Consider the following 21,574-nt stretch of genomic DNA (forward strand, 5'->3'; position numbering starts at 1 on the left):
AGTCACAACATATGTGCCAAGAAAATATTCCATCAAAACCCCGGCAATCATTTCAAGCTGTTTCTGACGTTTGGTTGCTTTCAGTCTAATCTGTTCAGACATTTCTTTTTAATGCAACTTCTAACTGCTCACTATATCAGATACTATATATACTTGCTTCAAAAGGGTGTGTTAAAAAGCATTGACAAAAAACTTTCCGAGCCTGCCAGGATTCGAACCTGGAATCTTCTGATCCGTAGTCAGACGCGTTATCCGTTGCGCCACAGGCCCTTAGACGCTCTTCTCCCTATTTTACTGTTTATACCTTTGACTCTCCGTGTCGTCTACATTGCTATCTTGCATAGCCTTTTCCATCGCCTATGTATAAGTCACAGAATCAAACTGTTTCTGCAAATAACACTCCAATTTGATATGATGCACGCTTAATTCTCTCAGTTGAGGGAGGCGGGAAAACTAGCTTTTCTGGCTTTTTTTGGTTGTTAATTTCTAAAGTTTAGCTTTATCTGTTAAAAATTGGGCACTTATCATCAAGTCCTCGGTAGTATAGTGGTTAGTATCCCCGCCTGTCACGCGGGAGACCGGGGTTCGATTCCCCGCCGGGGAGGACATTATTTTTGTTGTATCCTTCTAATATGTTTGATAAAAAGGTTATTGACATGCAGTCACAACATATGTGCCAAGAAAATATTCCATCAAAACCCCGGCAATCATTTCAAGCTGTTTCTGACGTTTGGTTGCTTTCAGTCTAATCTGTTCAGACATTTCTTTTTAATGCAACTTCTAACTGCTCACTATATCAGATACTATATATACTTGCTTCAAAAGGGTGTGTTAAAAAGCATTGACAAAAAACTTTCCGAGCCTGCCAGGATTCGAACCTGGAATCTTCTGATCCGTAGTCAGACGCGTTATCCGTTGCGCCACAGGCCCTTAGACGCTCTTCTCCCTATTTTACTGTTTATACCTTTGACTCTCCGTGTCGTCTACATTGCTATCTTGCATAGCCTTTTCCATCGCCTATGTATAAGTCACAGAATCAAACTGTTTCTGCAAATAACACTCCAATTTGATATGATGCACGCTTATTTCTCTCAGTTGAGGGAGGCGGGAAAACTAGCTTTTCTGGCTTTTTTTGGTTGTTAATTTCTAAAGTTTAGCTTTATCTGTTAAAAATTGGGCACTTATCATCAAGTCCTCGGTAGTATAGTGGTTAGTATCCCCGCCTGTCACGCGGGAGACCGGGGTTCGATTCCCCGCCGGGGAGGACATTATTTTTGTTGTATCCTTCTAATATGTTTGATAAAAAGGTTATTGACATGCAGTCACAACATATGTGCCAAGAAAATATTCCATCAAAACCCCGGCAATCATTTCAAGCTGTTTCTGACGTTTGGTTGCTTTCAGTCTAATCTGTTCAGACATTTCTTTTTAATGCAACTTCTAACTGCTCACTATATCAGATACTATATATACTTGCTTCAAAAGGGTGTGTTAAAAAGCATTGACAAAAAACTTTCCGAGCCTGCCAGGATTCGAACCTGGAATCTTCTGATCCGTAGTCAGACGCGTTATCCGTTGCGCCACAGGCCCTTAGACGCTCTTCTCCCTATTTTACTGTTTATACCTTTGACTCTCCGTGTCGTCTACATTGCTATCTTGCATAGCCTTTTCCATCGCCTATGTATAAGTCACAGAATCAAACTGTTTCTGCAAATAACACTCCAATTTGATATGATGCACGCTTAATTCTCTCAGTTGAGGGAGGCGGGAAAACTAGCTTTTCTGGCTTTTTTTGGTTGTTAATTTCTAAAGTTTAGCTTTATCTGTTAAAAATTGGGCACTTATCATCAAGTCCTCGGTAGTATAGTGGTTAGTATCCCCGCCTGTCACTCGGGAGACCGGGGTTCGATTCCCCGCCGGGGAGGACATTATTTTTGTTGTATCCTTCTAATATGTTTGATAAAAAGGTTATTGACATGCAGTCACAACATATGTGCCAAGAAAATATTCCATCAAAACCCCGGCAATCATTTCAAGCTGTTTCTGACGTTTGGTTGCTTTCAGTCTAATCTGTTCAGACATTTCTTTTTAATGCAACTTCTAACTGCTCACTATATCAGATACTATATATACTTGCTTCAAAAGGGTGTGTTAAAAAGCATTGACAAAAAACTTTCCGAGCCTGCCAGGATTCGAACCTGGAATCTTCTGATCCGTAGTCAGACGCGTTATCCGTTGCGCCACAGGCCCTTAGACGCTCTTCTCCCTATTTTACTGTTTATACCTTTGACTCTCCGTGTCGTCTACATTGCTATCTTGCATAGCCTTTTCCATCGCCTATGTATAAGTCACAGAATCAAACTGTTTCTGCAAATAACACTCCAATTTGATATGATGCACGCTTATTTCTCTCAGTTGAGGGAGGCGGGAAAACTAGCTTTTCTGGCTTTTTTTGGTTGTTAATTTCTAAAGTTTAGCTTTATCTGTTAAAAATTGGGCACTTATCATCAAGTCCTCGGTAGTATAGTGGTTAGTATCCCCGCCTGTCACGCGGGAGACCGGGGTTCGATTCCCCGCCGGGGAGGACATTATTTTTGTTGTATCCTTCTAATATGTTTGATAAAAAGGTTATTGGCATGCAGTCACAACATATGTGCCAAGAAAATATTCCATCAAAACCCCGGCAATCATTTCAAGCTGTTTCTGACGTTTGGTTGCTTTCAGTCTAATCTGTTCAGACATTTCTTTTTAATGCAACTTCTAACTGCTCACTATATCAGATACTATATATACTTGCTTCAAAAGGGTGTGTTAAAAAGCATTGACAAAAAACTTTCCGAGCCTGCCAGGATTCGAACCTGGAATCTTCTGATCCGTAGTCAGACGCGTTATCCGTTGCGCCACAGGCCCTTAGACGCTCTTCTCCCTATTTTACTGTTTATACCTTTGACTCTCCGTGTCGTCTACATTGCTATCTTGCATAGCCTTTTCCATCGCCTATGTATAAGTCACAGAATCAAACTGTTTCTGCAAATAACACTCCAATTTGATATGATGCACGCTTATTTCTCTCAGTTGAGGGAGGCGGGAAAACTAGCTTTTCTGGCTTTTTTTTGGTTGTTAATTTCTAAAGTTTAGCTTTATCTGTTAAAAATTGGGCACTTATCATCAAGTCCTCGGTAGTATAGTGGTTAGTATCCCCGCCTGTCACGCGGGAGACCGGGGTTCGATTCCCCGCCGGGGAGGACATTATTTTTGTTGTATCCTTCTAATATGTTTGATAAAAAGGTTATTGGCATGCAGTCACAACATATGTGCCAAGAAAATATTCCATCAAAACCCCGGCAATCATTTCAAGCTGTTTCTGACGTTTGGTTGCTTTCAGTCTAATCTGTTCAGACATTTCTTTTTAATGCAACTTCTAACTGCTCACTATATCAGATACTATATATACTTGCTTCAAAAGGGTGTGTTAAAAAGCATTGACAAAAAACTTTCCGAGCCTGCCAGGATTCGAACCTGGAATCTTCTGATCCGTAGTCAGACGCGTTATCCGTTGCGCCACAGGCCCTTAGACGCTCTTCTCCCTATTTTACTGTTTATACCTTTGACTCTCCGTGTCGTCTACATTGCTATCTTGCATAGCCTTTTCCATCGCCTATGTATAAGTCACAGAATCAAACTGTTTCTGCAAATAACACTCCAATTTGATATGATGCACGCTTATTTCTCTCAGTTGAGGGAGGCGGGAAAACTAGCTTTTCTGGCTTTTTTTGGTTGTTAATTTCTAAAGTTTAGCTTTATCTGTTAAAAATTGGGCACTTATCATCAAGTCCTCGGTAGTATAGTGGTTAGTATCCCCGCCTGTCACGCGGGAGACCGGGGTTCGATTCCCCGCCGGGGAGGACATTATTTTTGTTGTATCCTTCTAATATGTTTGATAAAAAGGTTATTGGCATGCAGTCACAACATATGTGCCAAGAAAATATTCCATCAAAACCCCGGCAATCATTTCAAGCTGTTTCTGACGTTTGGTTGCTTTCAGTCTAATCTGTTCAGACATTTCTTTTTAATGCAACTTCTAACTGCTCACTACATCAGATACTATATATACTTGCTTCAAAAGGGTGTGTTAAAAAGCATTGACAAAAAACTTTCCGAGCCTGCCAGGATTCGAACCTGGAATCTTCTGATCCGTAGTCAGACGCGTTATCCGTTGCGCCACAGGCCCTTAGACGCTCTTCTCCCTATTTTACTGTTTATACCTTTGACTCTCCGTGTCGTCTACATTGCTATCTTGCATAGCCTTTTCCATCGCCTATGTATAAGTCACAGAATCAAACTGTTTCTGCAAATAACACTCCAATTTGATATGATGCACGCTTATTTCTCTCAGTTGAGGGAGGCGGGAAAACTAGCTTTTCTGGCTTTTTTTGGTTGTTAATTTCTAAAGTTTAGCTTTATCTGTTAAAAATTGGGCACTTATCATCAAGTCCTCGGTAGTATAGTGGTTAGTATCCCCGCCTGTCACGCGGGAGACCGGGGTTCGATTCCCCGCCGGGGAGGACATTATTTTTGTTGTATCCTTCTAATATGTTTGATAAAAAGGTTATTGGCATGCAGTCACAACATATGTGCCAAGAAAATATTCCATCAAAACCCCGGCAATCATTTCAAGCTGTTTCTGACGTTTGGTTGCTTTCAGTCTAATCTGTTCAGACATTTCTTTTTAATGCAACTTCTAACTGCTCACTACATCAGATACTATATATACTTGCTTCAAAAGGGTGTGTTAAAAAGCATTGACAAAAAACTTTCCGAGCCTGCCAGGATTCGAACCTGGAATCTTCTGATCCGTAGTCAGACGCGTTATCCGTTGCGCCACAGGCCCTTAGACGCTCTTCTCCCTATTTTACTGTTTATACCTTTGACTCTCCGTGTCGTCTACATTGCTATCTTGCATAGCCTTTTCCATCGCCTATGTATAAGTCACAGAATCAAACTGTTTCTGCAAATAACACTCCAATTTGATATGATGCACGCTTATTTCTCTCAGTTGAGGGAGGCGGGAAAACTAGCTTTTCTGGCTTTTTTTGGTTGTTAATTTCTAAAGTTTAGCTTTATCTGTTAAAAATTGGGCACTTATCATCAAGTCCTCGGTAGTATAGTGGTTAGTATCCCCGCCTGTCACGCGGGAGACCGGGGTTCGATTCCCCGCCGGGGAGGACATTATTTTTGTTGTATCCTTCTAATATGTTTGATAAAAAGGTTATTGGCATGCAGTCACAACATATGTGCCAAGAAAATATTCCATCAAAACCCCGGCAATCATTTCAAGCTGTTTCTGACGTTTGGTTGCTTTCAGTCTAATCTGTTCAGACATTTCTTTTTAATGCAACTTCTAACTGCTCACTATATCAGATACTATATATACTTGCTTCAAAAGGGTGTGTTAAAAAGCATTGACAAAAAACTTTCCGAGCCTGCCAGGATTCGAACCTGGAATCTTCTGATCCGTAGTCAGACGCGTTATCCGTTGCGCCACAGGCCCTTAGACGCTCTTCTCCCTATTTTACTGTTTATACCTTTGACTCTCCGTGTCGTCTACATTGCTATCTTGCATAGCCTTTTCCATCGCCTATGTATAAGTCACAGAATCAAACTTTTCTGCAAATAACACTCCAATTTGATATGATGCACGCTTATTTCTCTCAGTTGAGGGAGGCGGGAAAACTAGCTTTTCTGGCTTTTTTTGGTTGTTAATTTCTAAAGTTTAGCTTTATCTGTTAAAAATTGGGCACTTATCATCAAGTCCTCGGTAGTATAGTGGTTAGTATCCCCGCCTGTCACGCGGGAGACCGGGGTTCGATTCCCCGCCGGGGAGGACATTATTTTTGTTGTATCCTTCTAATATGTTTGATAAAAAGGTTATTGGCCTGCAGTCACAACATATGTGCCAAGAAAATATTCCATCAAAACCCCGGCAATCATTTCAAGCTGTTTCTGACGTTTGGTTGCTTTCAGTCTAATCTGTTCAGACATTTCTTTTTAATGCAACTTCTAACTGCTCACTATATCAGATACTATATATACTTGCTTCAAAAGGGTGTGTTAAAAAGCATTGACAAAAAACTTTCCGAGCCTGCCAGGATTCGAACCTGGAATCTTCTGATCCGTAGTCAGACGCGTTATCCGTTGCGCCACAGGCCCTTAGACGCTCTTCTCCCTATTTTACTGTTTATACCTTTGACTCTCCGTGTCGTCTACATTGCTATCTTGCATAGCCTTTTCCATCGCCTATGTATAAGTCACAGAATCAAACTGTTTCTGCAAATAACACTCCAATTTGATATGATGCACGCTTATTTCTCTCAGTTGAGGGAGGCGGGAAAACTAGCTTTTCTGGCTTTTTTTGGTTGTTAATTTCTAAAGTTTAGCTTTATCTGTTAAAAATTGGGCATTTATCATCAAGTCCTCGGTAGTATAGTGGTTAGTATCCCCGCCTGTCACGCGGGAGACCGGGGTTCGATTCCCCGCCGGGGAGGACATTATTTTTGTTGTATCCTTCTAATATGTTTGATAAAAAGGTTATTGGCATGCAGTCACAACATATGTGCCAAGAAAATATTCCATCAAAACCCCGGCAATCATTTCAAGCTGTTTCTGACGTTTGGTTGCTTTCAGTCTAATCTGTTCAGACATTTCTTTTTAATGCAACTTCTAACTGCTCACTATATCAGATACTATATATACTTGCTTCAAAAGGGTGTGTTAAAAAGCATTGACAAAAAACTTTCCGAGCCTGCCAGGATTCGAACCTGGAATCTTCTGATCCGTAGTCAGACGCGTTATCCGTTGCGCCACAGGCCCTTAGACGCTCTTCTCCCTATTTTACTGTTTATACCTTTGACTCTCCGTGTCGTCTACATTGCTATCTTGCATAGCCTTTTCCATCGCCTATGTATAAGTCACAGAATCAAACTGTTTCTGCAAATAACACTCCAATTTGATATGATGCACGCTTATTTCTCTCAGTTGAGGGAGGCGGGAAAACTAGCTTTTCTGGCTTTTTTTGGTTGTTAATTTCTAAAGTTTAGCTTTATCTGTTAAAAATTGGGCACTTATCATCAAGTCCTCGGTAGTATAGTGGTTAGTATCCCCGCCTGTCACGCGGGAGACCGGGGTTCGATTCCCCGCCGGGGAGGACATTATTTTTGTTGTATCCTTCTAATATGTTTGATAAAAAGGTTATTGGCATGCAGTCACAACATATGTGCCAAGAAAATATTCCATCAAAACCCCGGCAATCATTTCAAGCTGTTTCTGACGTTTGGTTGCTTTCAGTCTAATCTGTTCAGACATTTCTTTTTAATGCAACTTCTAACTGCTCACTATATCAGATACTATATATACTTGCTTCAAAAGGGTGTGTTAAAAAGCATTGACAAAAAACTTTCCGAGCCTGCCAGGATTCGAACCTGGAATCTTCTGATCCGTAGTCAGACGCGTTATCCGTTGCGCCACAGGCCCTTAGACGCTCTTCTCCCTATTTTACTGTTTATACCTTTGACTCTCCGTGTCGTCTACATTGCTATCTTGCATAGCCTTTTCCATCGCCTATGTATAAGTCACAGAATCAAACTGTTTCTGCAAATAACACTCCAATTTGATATGATGCACGCTTATTTCTCTCAGTTGAGGGAGGCGGGAAAACTAGCTTTTCTGGCTTTTTTTGGTTGTTAATTTCTAAAGTTTAGCTTTATCTGTTAAAAATTGGGCACTTATCATCAAGTCCTCGGTAGTATAGTGGTTAGTATCCCCGCCTGTCACGCGGGAGACCGGGGTTCGATTCCCCGCCGGGGAGGACATTATTTTTGTTGTATCCTTCTAATATGTTTGATAAAAAGGTTATTGGCATGCAGTCACAACATATGTGCCAAGAAAATATTCCATCAAAACCCCGGCAATCATTTCAAGCTGTTTCTGACGTTTGGTTGCTTTCAGTCTAATCTGTTCAGACATTTCTTTTTAATGCAACTTCTAACTGCTCACTATATCAGATACTATATATACTTGCTTCAAAAGGGTGTGTTAAAAAGCATTGACAAAAAACTTTCCGAGCCTGCCAGGATTCGAACCTGGAATCTTCTGATCCGTAGTCAGACGCGTTATCCGTTGCGCCACAGGCCCTTAGACGCTCTTCTCCCTATTTTACTGTTTATACCTTTGACTCTCCGTGTCGTCTACATTGCTATCTTGCATAGCCTTTTCCATCGCCTATGTATAAGTCACAGAATCAAACTGTTTCTGCAAATAACACTCCAATTTGATATGATGCACGCTTATTTCTCTCAGTTGAGGGAGGCGGGAAAACTAGCTTTTCTGGCTTTTTTTGGTTGTTAATTTCTAAAGTTTAGCTTTATCTGTTAAAAATTGGGCACTTATCATCAAGTCCTCGGTAGTATAGTGGTTAGTATCCCCGCCTGTCACGCGGGAGACCGGGGTTCGATTCCCCGCCGGGGAGGACATTATTTTTGTTGTATCCTTCTAATATGTTTGATAAAAAGGTTATTGGCATGCAGTCACAACATATGTGCCAAGAAAATATTCCATCAAAACCCCGGCAATCATTTCAAGCTGTTTCTGACGTTTGGTTGCTTTCAGTCTAATCTGTTCAGACATTTCTTTTTAATGCAACTTCTAACTGCTCACTATATCAGATACTATATATACTTGCTTCAAAAGGGTGTGTTAAAAAGCATTGACAAAAAACTTTCCGAGCCTGCCAGGATTCGAACCTGGAATCTTCTGATCCGTAGTCAGACGCGTTATCCGTTGCGCCACAGGCCCTTAGACGCTCTTCTCCCTATTTTACTGTTTATACCTTTGACTCTCCGTGTCGTCTACATTGCTATCTTGCATAGCCTTTTCCATCGCCTATGTATAAGTCACAGAATCAAACTGTTTCTGCAAATAACACTCCAATTTGATATGATGCACGCTTATTTCTCTCAGTTGAGGGAGGCGGGAAAACTAGCTTTTCTGGCTTTTTTTGGTTGTTAATTTCTAAAGTTTAGCTTTATCTGTTAAAAATTGGGCACTTATCATCAAGTCCTCGGTAGTATAGTGGTTAGTATCCCCGCCTGTCACGCGGGAGACCGGGGTTCGATTCCCCGCCGGGGAGGACATTATTTTTGTTGTATCCTTCTAATATGTTTGATAAAAAGGTTATTGGCATGCAGTCACAACATATGTGCCAAGAAAATATTCCATCAAAACCCCGGCAATCATTTCAAGCTGTTTCTGACGTTTGGTTGCTTTCAGTCTAATCTGTTCAGACATTTCTTTTTAATGCAACTTCTAACTGCTCACTATATCAGATACTATATATACTTGCTTCAAAAGGGTGTGTTAAAAAGCATTGACAAAAAACTTTCCGAGCCTGCCAGGATTCGAACCTGGAATCTTCTGATCCGTAGTCAGACGCGTTATCCGTTGCGCCACAGGCCCTTAGACGCTCTTCTCCCTATTTTACTGTTTATACCTTTGACTCTCCGTGTCGTCTACATTGCTATCTTGCATAGCCTTTTCCATCGCCTATGTATAAGTCACAGAATCAAACTGTTTCTGCAAATAACACTCCAATTTGATATGATGCACGCTTATTTCTCTCAGTTGAGGGAGGCGGGAAAACTAGCTTTTCTGGCTTTTTTTGGTTGTTAATTTCTAAAGTTTAGCTTTATCTGTTAAAAATTGGGCACTTATCATCAAGTCCTCGGTAGTATAGTGGTTAGTATCCCCGCCTGTCACGCGGGAGACCGGGGTTCGATTCCCCGCCGGGGAGGACATTATTTTTGTTGTATCCTTCTAATATGTTTGATAAAAAGGTTATTGGCATGCAGTCACAACATATGTGCCAAGAAAATATTCCATCAAAACCCCGGCAATCATTTCAAGCTGTTTCTGACGTTTGGTTGCTTTCAGTCTAATCTGTTCAGACATTTCTTTTTAATGCAACTTCTAACTGCTCACTATATCAGATACTATATATACTTGCTTCAAAAGGGTGTGTTAAAAAGCATTGACAAAAAACTTTCCGAGCCTGCCAGGATTCGAACCTGGAATCTTCTGATCCGTAGTCAGACGCGTTATCCGTTGCGCCACAGGCCCTTAGACGCTCTTCTCCCTATTTTACTGTTTATACCTTTGACTCTCCGTGTCGTCTACATTGCTATCTTGCATAGCCTTTTCCATCGCCTATGTATAAGTCACAGAATCAAACTTTTCTGCAAATAACACTCCAATTTGATATGATGCACGCTTATTTCTCTCAGTTGAGGGAGGCGGGAAAACTAGCTTTTCTGGCTTTTTTTGGTTGTTAATTTCTAAAGTTTAGCTTTATCTGTTAAAAATTGGGCACTTATCATCAAGTCCTCGGTAGTATAGTGGTTAGTATCCCCGCCTGTCACGCGGGAGACCGGGGTTCGATTCCCCGCCGGGGAGGACATTATTTTTGTTGTATCCTTCTAATATGTTTGATAAAAAGGTTATTGGCCTGCAGTCACAACATATGTGCCAAGAAAATATTCCATCAAAACCCCGGCAATCATTTCAAGCTGTTTCTGACGTTTGGTTGCTTTCAGTCTAATCTGTTCAGACATTTCTTTTTAATGCAACTTCTAACTGCTCACTATATCAGATACTATATATACTTGCTTCAAAAGGGTGTGTTAAAAAGCATTGACAAAAAACTTTCCGAGCCTGCCAGGATTCGAACCTGGAATCTTCTGATCCGTAGTCAGACGCGTTATCCGTTGCGCCACAGGCCCTTAGACGCTCTTCTCCCTATTTTACTGTTTATACCTTTGACTCTCCGTGTCGTCTACATTGCTATCTTGCATAGCCTTTTCCATCGCCTATGTATAAGTCACAGAATCAAACTTTTCTGCAAATAACACTCCAATTTGATATGATGCACGCTTATTTCTCTCAGTTGAGGGAGGCGGGAAAACTAGCTTTTCTGGCTTTTTTTGGTTGTTAATTTCTAAAGTTTAGCTTTATCTGTTAAAAATTGGGCACTTATCATCAAGTCCTCGGTAGTATAGTGGTTAGTATCCCCGCCTGTCACGCGGGAGACCGGGGTTCGATTCCCCGCCGGGGAGGACATTATTTTTGTTGTATCCTTCTAATATGTTTGATAAAAAGGTTATTGGCATGCAGTCACAACATATGTGCCAAGAAAATATTCCATCAAAACCCCGGCAATCATTTCAAGCTGTTTCTGACGTTTGGTTGCTTTCAGTCTAATCTGTTCAGACATTTCTTTTTAATGCAACTTCTAACTGCTCACTATATCAGATACTATATATACTTGCTTCAAAAGGGTGTGTTAAAAAGCATTGACAAAAAACTTTCCGAGCCTGCCAGGATTCGAACCTGGAATCTTCTGATCCGTAGTCAGACGCGTTATCCGTTGCGCCACAGGCCCTTAGACGCTCTTCTCCCTATTTTACTGTTTATACCTTTGACTCTCCGTGTCGTCTACATTGCTATCTTGCATAGCCTTTTCCATCGCCTATGTATAAGTCACAGAATCAAACTGTTTCTGCAAATAACACTCCAATTTGATATGATGCACGCTTATTTCTCTCAGTTGAGGGAGGCGGGAAAACTAGCTTTTCTGGCTTTTTTTGGTTGTTAATTTCTAAAGTTTAGCTTTATCTGTTAAAAATTGGGCATTTATCATCAAGTCCTCGGTAGTATAGTGGTTAGTATCCCCGCCTGTCACGCGGGAGACCGGGGTTCGATTCCCCGCCGGGGAGGACATTATTTTTGTTGTATCCTTCTAATATGTTTGATAAAAAGGTTATTGGCATGCAGTCACAACATATGTGCCAAGAAAATATTCCATCAAAACCCCGGCAATCATTTCAAGCTGTTTCTGACGTTTGGTTGCTTTCAGTCTAATCTGTTCAGACATTTCTTTTTAATGCAACTTCTAACTGCTCACTATATCAGATACTATATATACTTGCTTCAAAAGGGTGTGTTAAAAAGCATTGACAAAAAACTTTCCGAGCCTGCCAGGATTCGAACCTGGAATCTTCTGATCCGTAGTCAGACGCGTTATCCGTTGCGCCACAGGCCCTTAGACGCTCTTCTCCCTATTTTACTGTTTATACCTTTGACTCTCCGTGTCGTCTACATTGCTATCTTGCATAGCCTTTTCCATCGCCTATGTATAAGTCACAGAATCAAACTGTTTCTGCAAATAACACTCCAATTTGATATGATGCACGCTTATTTCTCTCAGTTGAGGGAGGCGGGAAAACTAGCTTTTCTGGCTTTTTTTGGTTGTTAATTTCTAAAGTTTAGCTTTATCTGTTAAAAATTGGGCACTTATCATCAAGTCCTCGGTAGTATAGTGGTTAGTATCCCCGCCTGTCACGCGGGAGACCGGGGTTCGATTCCCCGCCGGGGAGGACATTATTTTTGTTGTATCCTTCTAATATGTTTGATAAAAAGGTTATTGGCATGCAGTCACAACATATGTGCCAAGAAAATATTCCATCAAAACCCCGGCAATCATTTCAAGCTGTTTCTGACGTTTGGTTGCTTTCAGTCTAATCTGTTCAGACATTTCTTTTTAATGCAACTTCTAACTGCTCACTATATCAGATACTATATATACTTGCTTCAAAAGGGTGTGTTAAAAAGCATTGACAAAAAACTTTCCGAGCCTGCCAGGATTCGAACCTGGAATCTTCTGATCCGTAGTCAGACGCGTTATCCGTTGCGCCACAGGCCCTTAGACGCTCTTCTCCCTATTTTACTGTTTATACCTTTGACTCTCCGTGTCGTCTACATTGCTATCTTGCATAGCCTTTTCCATCGCCTATGTATAAGTCACAGAATCAAACTGTTTCTGCAAATAACACTCCAATTTGATATGATGCACGCTTATTTCTCTCAGTTGAGGGAGGCGGGAAAACTAGCTTTTCTGGCTTTTTTTGGTTGTTAATTTCTAAAGTTTAGCTTTATCTGTTAAAAATTGGGCACTTATCATCAAGTCCTCGGTAGTATAGTGGTTAGTATCCCCGCCTGTCACGCGGGAGACCGGGGTTCGATTCCCCGCCGGGGAGGACATTATTTTTGTTGTATCCTTCTAATATGTTTGATAAAAAGGTTATTGGCATGCAGTCACAACATATGTGCCAAGAAAATATTCCATCAAAACCCCGGCAATCATTTCAAGCTGTTTCTGACGTTTGGTTGCTTTCAGTCTAATCTGTTCAGACATTTCTTTTTAATGCAACTTCTAACTGCTCACTATATCAGATACTATATATACTTGCTTCAAAAGGGTGTGTTAAAAAGCATTGACAAAAAACTTTCCGAGCCTGCCAGGATTCGAACCTGGAATCTTCTGATCCGTAGTCAGACGCGTTATCCGTTGCGCCACAGGCCCTTAGACGCTCTTCTCCCTATTTTACTGTTTATACCTTTGACTCTCCGTGTCGTCTACATTGCTATCTTGCATAGCCTTTTCCATCGCCTATGTATAAGTCACAGAATCAAACTGTTTCTGCAAATAACACTCCAATTTGATATGATGCACGCTTATTTCTCTCAGTTGAGGGAGGCGGGAAAACTAGCTTTTCTGGCTTTTTTTGGTTGTTAATTTCTAAAGTTTAGCTTTATCTGTTAAAAATTGGGCACTTATCATCAAGTCCTCGGTAGTATAGTGGTTAGTATCCCCGCCTGTCACGCGGGAGACCGGGGTTCGATTCCCCGCCGGGGAGGACATTATTTTTGTTGTATCCTTCTAATATGTTTGATAAAAAGGTTATTGGCATGCAGTCACAACATATGTGCCAAGAAAATATTCCATCAAAACCCCGGCAATCATTTCAAGCTGTTTCTGACGTTTGGTTGCTTTCAGTCTAATCTGTTCAGACATTTCTTTTTAATGCAACTTCTAACTGCTCACTATATCAGATACTATATATACTTGCTTCAAAAGGGTGTGTTAAAAAGCATTGACAAAATACTTTCCGAGCCTGCCAGGATTCGAACCTGGAATCTTCTGATCCGTAGTCAGACGCGTTATCCGTTGCGCCACAGGCCCTTAGACGCTCTTCTCCCTATTTTACTGTTTATACCTTTGACTCTCCGTGTCGTCTACATTGCTATCTTGCATAGCCTTTTCCATCGCCTATGTATAAGTCACAGAATCAAACTGTTTCTGCAAATAACACTCCAATTTGATATGATGCACGCTTATTTCTCTCAGTTGAGGGAGGCGGGAAAACTAGCTTTTCTGGCTTTTTTTGGTTGTTAATTTCTAAAGTTTAGCTTTATCTGTTAAAAATTGGGCACTTATCATCAAGTCCTCGGTAGTATAGTGGTTAGTATCCCCGCCTGTCACGCGGGAGACCGGGGTTCGATTCCCCGCCGGGGAGGACATTATTTTTGTTGTATCCTTCTAATATGTTTGATAAAAAGGTTATTGGCATGCAGTCACAACATATGTGCCAAGAAAATATTCCATCAAAACCCCGGCAATCATTTCAAGCTGTTTCTGACGTTTGGTTGCTTTCAGTCTAATCTGTTCAGACATTTCTTTTTAATGCAACTTCTAACTGCTCACTATATCAGATACTATATATACTTGCTTCAAAAGGGTGTGTTAAAAAGCATTGACAAAAAACTTTCCGAGCCTGCCAGGATTCGAACCTGGAATCTTCTGATCCGTAGTCAGACGCGTTATCCGTTGCGCCACAGGCCCTTAGACGCTCTTCTCCCTATTTTACTGTTTATACCTTTGACTCTCCGTGTCGTCTACATTGCTATCTTGCATAGCCTTTTCCATCGCCTATGTATAAGTCACAGAATCAAACTGTTTCTGCAAATAACACTCCAATTTGATATGATGCACGCTTATTTCTCTCAGTTGAGGGAGGCGGGAAAACTAGCTTTTCTGGCTTTTTTTGGTTGTTAATTTCTAAAGTTTAGCTTTATCTGTTAAAAATTGGGCACTTATCATCAAGTCCTCGGTAGTATAGTGGTTAGTATCCCCGCCTGTCACGCGGGAGACCGGGGTTCGATTCCCCGCCGGGGAGGACATTATTTTTGTTGTATCCTTCTAATATGTTTGATAAAAAGGTTATTGGCATGCAGTCACAACATATGTGCCAAGAAAATATTCCATCAAAACCCCGGCAATCATTTCAAGCTGTTTCTGACGTTTGGTTGCTTTCAGTCTAATCTGTTCAGACATTTCTTTTTAATGCAACTTCTAACTGCTCACTATATCAGATACTATATATACTTGCTTCAAAAGGGTGTGTTAAAAAGCATTGACAAAAAACTTTCCGAGCCTGCCAGGATTCGAACCTGGAATCTTCTGATCCGTAGTCAGACGCGTTATCCGTTGCGCCACAGGCCCTTAGACGCTCTTCTCCCTATTTTACTGTTTAGGTGTAATACCACCAAATCATAGTACGTCACATCCGGTTGCATACGAAAATAGGTCGAAAAAAAATATTCCCTTGAATTTGACAGTTGTAGGTAATTGATCCTACATTTCATTGCAGTAAAACATTTCTGAGTCATAAACATATATCTTGGGTATTTCAAAGCACCATTATTTCTTTATTTGGGGTTTCTATAGAATATTTTGGAAACTTGAGGTTACATGGTTACTAAAGCTTGTACACTGGTTAAAAAAGGGGGAAAATTTGATTGGTTAACTTCCAGTGATGGTTATTTTCTTATATGCAATGAAATGTTATGTGAAATTTTTTCTATAGTACTGGACAGGATAAAACTTTACTCATGCCAAGTATTTCTTTATTTGAAACAAAGATAAATTCTGCACAATTTTTTGAAAAGTGCAAATTTAACAAAGACTAATAGGGGAAAATCAATGGTGGTATTACACCTAATATGGGAAGCTGTACATGCACCTTTGACCTTGTGAGTACTCTCATGTGTTAAAATTTCTTGCTATTTAAGTGAAATATTACAAATAATGAAATATTCTGAGTGGATTGAGTCTCCAAAATACATTTTATGAGAAAATTTCCTTGAAATAGGACTTTACCATGAATATTAGTTGACAGAACAAGCCATACTTAGAGTCTTGGGGAGCTTTTTCTCCTTATTTCTTATATTCTGCTATACTAGAAAATTTTTCCTAAGAAATACTTTAATAAATATATAGTTTTAAGTAAATGAAATTATTTTTAAAGCAGTAACAACAAATTATTCACCAAAAGAGAAGTTTTTTATGTCCCTCTCTGGAACGCGGCGTAAATTTAAGTTTTACGCAAGGACTTATTGAAACCTCCTTGGAGACAGTAAACTTTTATACGGATAGTTCAAGCAGCTTGAATACTTCAATTGATCATTTATAATAACATTTCTATCATAAATGAGTGAAAGTTACCCCAAAATTTTTATTTATTGGCCTAAAAAGTAGAAATTTTGAGGAAATGAGAGGTATAAATGGACCAAAAGAGACTTTATAAGGAAGAATAAGAGGTCCATTAGTAGTATTTATCATCCTAAAGTCATCTTTTGTATCATATTCAACTGTTTGTAGGCAGATGAGATAAATATTTGATCATTTATTGGTCCACACTATATTCTATCATGATGCGGCTTGGTTTGAATTTTTCGAAGAAATTTTGCTCGAATCGCTGTAGATGTCGTCTTACATTATACTAGATTTTTCTCAAACTATTGAACTGATTATGACAAAACTTGACAGGAATGCTTGAAATAACCAGTATTACAAAGGAAAAAAGTCACATTCAGTTTATTCAACAAAAAAGTCTTCTTTAGGTGTAATACCACCAAATCATAGTACGTCACATCCGGTTGCATACGAAAATAGGTCGAAAAAAAATATTCCCTTGAATTTGACAGTTGTAGGTAATTGATCCTACATTTCATTGCAGTAAAACATTTCTGAGTCATAAACATATATCTTGGGTATTTCAAAGCACCATTATTTCTTTATTTGGGGTTTCTATAGAATATTTTGGAAACTTGAGGTTACATGGTTACTAAAGCTTGTACACTGGTTAAAAAAGGGGGAAAATTTGATTGGTTAACTTCCAGTGATGGTTATTTTCTTATATGCAATGAAATGTTATGTGAAATTTTTTCTATAGTACTGGACAGGATAAAACTTTACTCATGCCAAGTATTTCTTTATTTGAAACAAAGATAAATTCTGCACAATTTTTTGAAAAGTGCAAATTTAACAAAGACTAATAGGGGAAAATCAATGGTGGTATTACACCTAATATGGGAAGCTGTACATGCACCTTTGACCTTGTGAGTACTCTCATGTGTTAAAATTTCTTGCTATTTAAGTGAAATATTACAAATAATGAAATATTCTGAGTGGATTGAGTCTCCAAAATACATTTTATGAGAAAATTTCCTTGAAATAGGACTTTACCATGAATATTAGTTGACAGAACAAGCCATACTTAGAGTCTTGGGGAGCTTTTTCTCCTTATTTCTTATATTCTGCTATACTAGAAAATTTTTCCTAAGAAATACTTTAATAAATATATAGTTTTAAGTAAATGAAATTATTTTTAAAGCAGTAACAACAAATTATTCACCAAAAGAGAAGTTTTTTATGTCCCTCTCTGGAACGCGGCGTAAATTTAAGTTTTACGCAAGGACTTATTGAAACCTCCTTGGAGACAGTAAACTTTTATACGGATAGTTCAAGCAGCTTGAATACTTCAATTGATCATTTATAATAACATTTCTATCATAAATGAGTGAAAGTTACCCCAAAATTTTTATTTATTGGCCTAAAAAGTAGAAATTTTGAGGAAATGAGAGGTATAAATGGACCAAAAGAGACTTTATAAGGAAGAATAAGAGGTCCATTAGTAGTATTTATCATCCTAAAGTCATCTTTTGTATCATATTCAACTGTTTGTAGGCAGATGAGATAAATATTTGATCATTTATTGGTCCACACTATATTCTATCATGATGCGGCTTGGTTTGAATTTTTCGAAGAAATTTTGCTCGAATCGCTGTAGATGTCGTCTTACATTATACTAGATTTTTCTCAAACTATTGAACTGATTATGACAAAACTTGACAGGAATGCTTGAAATAACCAGTATTACAAAGGAAAAAAGTCACATTCAGTTTATTCAACAAAAAAGTCTTCTTTAGGTGTAATACCACCAAATCATAGTACGTCACATCCGGTTGCATACGAAAATAGGTCGAAAAAAAATATTCCCTTGAATTTGACAGTTGTAGGTAATTGATCCTACATTTCATTGCAGTAAAACATTTCTGAGTCATAAACATATATCTTGGGTATTTCAAAGCACCATTATTTCTTTATTTGGGGTTTCTATAGAATATTTTGGAAACTTGAGGTTACATGGTTACTAAAGCTTGTACACTGGTTAAAAAAGGGGGAAAATTTGATTGGTTAACTTCCAGTGATGGTTATTTTCTTATATGCAATGAAATGTTATGTGAAATTTTTTCTATAGTACTGGACAGGATAAAACTTTACTCATGCCAAGTATTTCTTTATTTGAAACAAAGATAAATTCTGCACAATTTTTTGAAAAGTGCAAATTTAACAAAGACTAATAGGGGAAAATCAATGGTGGTATTACACCTAATATGGGAAGCTGTACATGCACCTTTGACCTTGTGAGTACTCTCATGTGTTAAAATTTCTTGCTATTTAAGTGAAATATTACAAATAATGAAATATTCTGAGTGGATTGAGTCTCCAAAATACATTTTATGAGAAAATTTCCTTGAAATAGGACTTTACCATGAATATTAGTTGACAGAACAAGCCATACTTAGAGTCTTGGGGAGCTTTTTCTCCTTATTTCTTATATTCTGCTATACTAGAAAATTTTTCCTAAGAAATACTTTAATAAATATATAGTTTTAAGTAAATGAAATTATTTTTAAAGCAGTAACAACAAATTATTCACCAAAAGAGAAGTTTTTTATGTCCCTCTCTGGAACGCGGCGTAAATTTAAGTTTTACGCAAGGACTTATTGAAACCTCCTTGGAGACAGTAAACTTTTATACGGATAGTTCAAGCAGCTTGAATACTTCAATTGATCATTTATAATAACATTTCTATCATAAATGAGTGAAAGTTACCCCAAAATTTTTATTTATTGGCCTAAAAAGTAGAAATTTTGAGGAAATGAGAGGTATAAATGGACCAAAAGAGACTTTATAAGGAAGAATAAGAGGTCCATTAGTAGTATTTATCATCCTAAAGTCATCTTTTGTATCATATTCAACTGTTTGTAGGCAGATGAGATAAATATTTGATCATTTATTGGTCCACACTATATTCTATCATGATGCGGCTTGGTTTGAATTTTTCGAAGAAATTTTGCTCGAATCGCTGTAGATGTCGTCTTACATTATACTAGATTTTTCTCAAACTATTGAACTGATTATGACAAAACTTGACAGGAATGCTTGAAATAACCAGTATTACAAAGGAAAAAAGTCACATTCAGTTTATTCAACAAAAAAGTCTTCTTTAGGTGTAATACCACCAAATCATAGTACGTCACATCCGGTTGCATACGAAAATAGGTCGAAAAAAAATATTCCCTTGAATTTGACAGTTGTAGGTAATTGATCCTACATTTCATTGCAGTAAAACATTTCTGAGTCATAAACATATATCTTGGGTATTTCAAAGCACCATTATTTCTTTATTTGGGGTTTCTATAGAATATTTTGGAAACTTGAGGTTACATGGTTACTAAAGCTTGTACACTGGTTAAAAAAGGGGGAAAATTTGATTGGTTAACTTCCAGTGATGGTTATTTTCTTATATGCAATGAAATGTTATGTGAAATTTTTTCTATAGTACTGGACAGGATAAAACTTTACTCATGCCAAGTATTTCTTTATTTGAAACAAAGATAAATTCTGCACAATTTTTTGAAAAGTGCAAATTTAACAAAGACTAATAGGGGAAAATCAATGGTGGTATTACACCTAATATGGGAAGCTGTACATGCACCTTTGACCTTGTGAGTACTCTCATGTGTTAAAATTTCTTGCTATTTAAGTGAAATATTACAAATAATGAAATATTCTGAGTGGATTGAGTCTCCAAAATACATTTTATGAGAAAATTTCCTTGAAATAGGACTTTACCATGAATATTAGTTGACAGAACAAGCCATACTTAGAGTCTTGGGGAGCTTTTTCTCCTTATTTCTTATATTCTGCTATACTAGAAAATTTTTCCTAAGAAATACTTTAATAAATATATAGTTTTAAGTAAATGAAATTATTTTTAAAGCAGTAACAACAAATTATTCACCAAAAGAGAAGTTTTTTATGTCCCTCTCTGGAACGCGGCGTAAATTTAAGTTTTACGCAAGGACTTATTGAAACCTCCTTGGAGACAGTAAACTTTTATACGGATAGTTCAAGCAGCTTGAATACTTCAATTGATCATTTATAATAACATTTCTATCATAAATGAGTGAAAGTTACCCCAAAATTTTTATTTATTGGCCTAAAAAGTAGAAATTTTGAGGAAATGAGAGGTATAAATGGACCAAAAGAGACTTTATAAGGAAGAATAAGAGGTCCATTAGTAGTATTTATCATCCTAAAGTCATCTTTTGTATCATATTCAACTGTTTGTAGGCAGATGAGATAAATATTTGATCATTTATTGGTCCACACTATATTCTATCATGATGCGGCTTGGTTTGAATTTTTCGAAGAAATTTTGCTCGAATCGCTGTAGATGTCGTCTTACATTATACTAGATTTTTCTCAAACTATTGAACTGATTATGACAAAACTTGACAGGAATGCTTGAAATAACCAGTATTACAAAGGAAAAAAGTCACATTCAGTTTATTCAACAAAAAAGTCTTCTTTAGGTGTAATACCACCAAATCATAGTACGTCACATCCGGTTGCATACGAAAATAGGTCGAAAAAAAATATTCCCTTGAATTTGACAGTTGTAGGTAATTGATCCTACATTTCATTGCAGTAAAACATTTCTGAGTCATAAACATATATCTTGGGTATTTCAAAGCACCATTATTTCTTTATTTGGGGTTTCTATAGAATATTTTGGAAACTTGAGGTTACATGGTTACTAAAGCTTGTACACTGGTTAAAAAAGGGGGAAAATTTGATTGGTTAACTTCCAGTGATGGTTATTTTCTTATATGCAATGAAATGTTATGTGAAATTTTTTCTATAGTACTGGACAGGATAAAACTTTACTCATGCCAAGTATTTCTTTATTTGAAACAAAGATAAATTCTGCACAATTTTTTGAAAAGTGCAAATTTAACAAAGACTAATAGGGGAAAATCAATGGTGGTATTACACCTAATATGGGAAGCTGTACATGCACCTTTGACCTTGTGAGTACTCTCATGTGTTAAAATTTCTTGCTATTTAAGTGAAATATTACAAATAATGAAATATTCTGAGTGGATTGAGTCTCCAAAATACATTTTATGAGAAAATTTCCTTGAAATAGGACTT

The 21,574-nt window shown here is 38.1% G+C and overlaps 39 non-coding genes across 39 annotated transcripts; 15 read left to right on the forward strand and 24 right to left on the reverse strand.

Annotated features, from left to right (window-relative positions):
* Positions 1-197: 197 nt before the first annotated feature.
* Positions 198-270, reverse strand: Trnar-acg (transfer RNA arginine (anticodon ACG)). Its single transcript has one exon. It is a non-coding gene; the product is annotated as a tRNA-Arg (tRNA).
* A 587-nt stretch (positions 271-857) lies between these two features.
* Positions 858-930, reverse strand: Trnar-acg (transfer RNA arginine (anticodon ACG)). The gene has a single exon. It is a non-coding gene; the product is annotated as a tRNA-Arg (tRNA).
* A 587-nt stretch (positions 931-1,517) lies between these two features.
* On the reverse strand, positions 1,518-1,590 carry Trnar-acg (transfer RNA arginine (anticodon ACG)). The gene has a single exon. It is a non-coding gene; the product is annotated as a tRNA-Arg (tRNA).
* Positions 1,591-2,177: 587 nt separating this feature from the next.
* On the reverse strand, positions 2,178-2,250 carry Trnar-acg (transfer RNA arginine (anticodon ACG)). Its single transcript has one exon. It is a non-coding gene; the product is annotated as a tRNA-Arg (tRNA).
* Positions 2,251-2,837: 587 nt separating this feature from the next.
* Trnar-acg (transfer RNA arginine (anticodon ACG)) lies at positions 2,838-2,910 on the reverse strand. Its single transcript has one exon. It is a non-coding gene; the product is annotated as a tRNA-Arg (tRNA).
* Positions 2,911-3,498: 588 nt separating this feature from the next.
* On the reverse strand, positions 3,499-3,571 carry Trnar-acg (transfer RNA arginine (anticodon ACG)). The gene has a single exon. It is a non-coding gene; the product is annotated as a tRNA-Arg (tRNA).
* Positions 3,572-4,158: 587 nt separating this feature from the next.
* Positions 4,159-4,231, reverse strand: Trnar-acg (transfer RNA arginine (anticodon ACG)). The gene has a single exon. It is a non-coding gene; the product is annotated as a tRNA-Arg (tRNA).
* A 587-nt stretch (positions 4,232-4,818) lies between these two features.
* On the reverse strand, positions 4,819-4,891 carry Trnar-acg (transfer RNA arginine (anticodon ACG)). Its single transcript has one exon. It is a non-coding gene; the product is annotated as a tRNA-Arg (tRNA).
* Positions 4,892-5,478: 587 nt separating this feature from the next.
* Positions 5,479-5,551, reverse strand: Trnar-acg (transfer RNA arginine (anticodon ACG)). The gene has a single exon. It is a non-coding gene; the product is annotated as a tRNA-Arg (tRNA).
* Positions 5,552-5,812: 261 nt separating this feature from the next.
* Positions 5,813-5,884, forward strand: Trnad-guc (transfer RNA aspartic acid (anticodon GUC)). Its single transcript has one exon. It is a non-coding gene; the product is annotated as a tRNA-Asp (tRNA).
* A 253-nt stretch (positions 5,885-6,137) lies between these two features.
* Trnar-acg (transfer RNA arginine (anticodon ACG)) lies at positions 6,138-6,210 on the reverse strand. Its single transcript has one exon. It is a non-coding gene; the product is annotated as a tRNA-Arg (tRNA).
* A 262-nt stretch (positions 6,211-6,472) lies between these two features.
* On the forward strand, positions 6,473-6,544 carry Trnad-guc (transfer RNA aspartic acid (anticodon GUC)). The gene has a single exon. It is a non-coding gene; the product is annotated as a tRNA-Asp (tRNA).
* Positions 6,545-6,797: 253 nt separating this feature from the next.
* On the reverse strand, positions 6,798-6,870 carry Trnar-acg (transfer RNA arginine (anticodon ACG)). Its single transcript has one exon. It is a non-coding gene; the product is annotated as a tRNA-Arg (tRNA).
* A 262-nt stretch (positions 6,871-7,132) lies between these two features.
* Positions 7,133-7,204, forward strand: Trnad-guc (transfer RNA aspartic acid (anticodon GUC)). Its single transcript has one exon. It is a non-coding gene; the product is annotated as a tRNA-Asp (tRNA).
* A 253-nt stretch (positions 7,205-7,457) lies between these two features.
* Positions 7,458-7,530, reverse strand: Trnar-acg (transfer RNA arginine (anticodon ACG)). The gene has a single exon. It is a non-coding gene; the product is annotated as a tRNA-Arg (tRNA).
* A 262-nt stretch (positions 7,531-7,792) lies between these two features.
* Trnad-guc (transfer RNA aspartic acid (anticodon GUC)) lies at positions 7,793-7,864 on the forward strand. Its single transcript has one exon. It is a non-coding gene; the product is annotated as a tRNA-Asp (tRNA).
* A 253-nt stretch (positions 7,865-8,117) lies between these two features.
* Positions 8,118-8,190, reverse strand: Trnar-acg (transfer RNA arginine (anticodon ACG)). The gene has a single exon. It is a non-coding gene; the product is annotated as a tRNA-Arg (tRNA).
* Positions 8,191-8,452: 262 nt separating this feature from the next.
* On the forward strand, positions 8,453-8,524 carry Trnad-guc (transfer RNA aspartic acid (anticodon GUC)). The gene has a single exon. It is a non-coding gene; the product is annotated as a tRNA-Asp (tRNA).
* Positions 8,525-8,777: 253 nt separating this feature from the next.
* Trnar-acg (transfer RNA arginine (anticodon ACG)) lies at positions 8,778-8,850 on the reverse strand. The gene has a single exon. It is a non-coding gene; the product is annotated as a tRNA-Arg (tRNA).
* A 262-nt stretch (positions 8,851-9,112) lies between these two features.
* Positions 9,113-9,184, forward strand: Trnad-guc (transfer RNA aspartic acid (anticodon GUC)). The gene has a single exon. It is a non-coding gene; the product is annotated as a tRNA-Asp (tRNA).
* A 253-nt stretch (positions 9,185-9,437) lies between these two features.
* Trnar-acg (transfer RNA arginine (anticodon ACG)) lies at positions 9,438-9,510 on the reverse strand. The gene has a single exon. It is a non-coding gene; the product is annotated as a tRNA-Arg (tRNA).
* Positions 9,511-9,772: 262 nt separating this feature from the next.
* On the forward strand, positions 9,773-9,844 carry Trnad-guc (transfer RNA aspartic acid (anticodon GUC)). Its single transcript has one exon. It is a non-coding gene; the product is annotated as a tRNA-Asp (tRNA).
* A 253-nt stretch (positions 9,845-10,097) lies between these two features.
* On the reverse strand, positions 10,098-10,170 carry Trnar-acg (transfer RNA arginine (anticodon ACG)). The gene has a single exon. It is a non-coding gene; the product is annotated as a tRNA-Arg (tRNA).
* A 261-nt stretch (positions 10,171-10,431) lies between these two features.
* On the forward strand, positions 10,432-10,503 carry Trnad-guc (transfer RNA aspartic acid (anticodon GUC)). Its single transcript has one exon. It is a non-coding gene; the product is annotated as a tRNA-Asp (tRNA).
* A 253-nt stretch (positions 10,504-10,756) lies between these two features.
* Positions 10,757-10,829, reverse strand: Trnar-acg (transfer RNA arginine (anticodon ACG)). Its single transcript has one exon. It is a non-coding gene; the product is annotated as a tRNA-Arg (tRNA).
* Positions 10,830-11,090: 261 nt separating this feature from the next.
* Positions 11,091-11,162, forward strand: Trnad-guc (transfer RNA aspartic acid (anticodon GUC)). Its single transcript has one exon. It is a non-coding gene; the product is annotated as a tRNA-Asp (tRNA).
* Positions 11,163-11,415: 253 nt separating this feature from the next.
* Trnar-acg (transfer RNA arginine (anticodon ACG)) lies at positions 11,416-11,488 on the reverse strand. Its single transcript has one exon. It is a non-coding gene; the product is annotated as a tRNA-Arg (tRNA).
* Positions 11,489-11,750: 262 nt separating this feature from the next.
* Positions 11,751-11,822, forward strand: Trnad-guc (transfer RNA aspartic acid (anticodon GUC)). The gene has a single exon. It is a non-coding gene; the product is annotated as a tRNA-Asp (tRNA).
* A 253-nt stretch (positions 11,823-12,075) lies between these two features.
* On the reverse strand, positions 12,076-12,148 carry Trnar-acg (transfer RNA arginine (anticodon ACG)). Its single transcript has one exon. It is a non-coding gene; the product is annotated as a tRNA-Arg (tRNA).
* Positions 12,149-12,410: 262 nt separating this feature from the next.
* Trnad-guc (transfer RNA aspartic acid (anticodon GUC)) lies at positions 12,411-12,482 on the forward strand. Its single transcript has one exon. It is a non-coding gene; the product is annotated as a tRNA-Asp (tRNA).
* Positions 12,483-12,735: 253 nt separating this feature from the next.
* Trnar-acg (transfer RNA arginine (anticodon ACG)) lies at positions 12,736-12,808 on the reverse strand. The gene has a single exon. It is a non-coding gene; the product is annotated as a tRNA-Arg (tRNA).
* Positions 12,809-13,070: 262 nt separating this feature from the next.
* Trnad-guc (transfer RNA aspartic acid (anticodon GUC)) lies at positions 13,071-13,142 on the forward strand. The gene has a single exon. It is a non-coding gene; the product is annotated as a tRNA-Asp (tRNA).
* Positions 13,143-13,395: 253 nt separating this feature from the next.
* Trnar-acg (transfer RNA arginine (anticodon ACG)) lies at positions 13,396-13,468 on the reverse strand. The gene has a single exon. It is a non-coding gene; the product is annotated as a tRNA-Arg (tRNA).
* A 262-nt stretch (positions 13,469-13,730) lies between these two features.
* On the forward strand, positions 13,731-13,802 carry Trnad-guc (transfer RNA aspartic acid (anticodon GUC)). Its single transcript has one exon. It is a non-coding gene; the product is annotated as a tRNA-Asp (tRNA).
* Positions 13,803-14,055: 253 nt separating this feature from the next.
* Positions 14,056-14,128, reverse strand: Trnar-acg (transfer RNA arginine (anticodon ACG)). The gene has a single exon. It is a non-coding gene; the product is annotated as a tRNA-Arg (tRNA).
* A 262-nt stretch (positions 14,129-14,390) lies between these two features.
* Trnad-guc (transfer RNA aspartic acid (anticodon GUC)) lies at positions 14,391-14,462 on the forward strand. Its single transcript has one exon. It is a non-coding gene; the product is annotated as a tRNA-Asp (tRNA).
* Positions 14,463-14,715: 253 nt separating this feature from the next.
* Trnar-acg (transfer RNA arginine (anticodon ACG)) lies at positions 14,716-14,788 on the reverse strand. The gene has a single exon. It is a non-coding gene; the product is annotated as a tRNA-Arg (tRNA).
* Positions 14,789-15,050: 262 nt separating this feature from the next.
* Trnad-guc (transfer RNA aspartic acid (anticodon GUC)) lies at positions 15,051-15,122 on the forward strand. Its single transcript has one exon. It is a non-coding gene; the product is annotated as a tRNA-Asp (tRNA).
* Positions 15,123-15,375: 253 nt separating this feature from the next.
* Positions 15,376-15,448, reverse strand: Trnar-acg (transfer RNA arginine (anticodon ACG)). Its single transcript has one exon. It is a non-coding gene; the product is annotated as a tRNA-Arg (tRNA).
* Between the last annotated feature and the right edge of the window lie 6,126 nt (positions 15,449-21,574).

The sequence above is a fragment of the Mytilus californianus genome, unplaced genomic scaffold (assembly GCF_021869535.1).
Source record: "Mytilus californianus isolate M0D057914Y unplaced genomic scaffold, xbMytCali1.0.p SCAF_9, whole genome shotgun sequence".
NCBI classification, from domain to species: domain Eukaryota; kingdom Metazoa; phylum Mollusca; class Bivalvia; order Mytilida; family Mytilidae; genus Mytilus; species Mytilus californianus.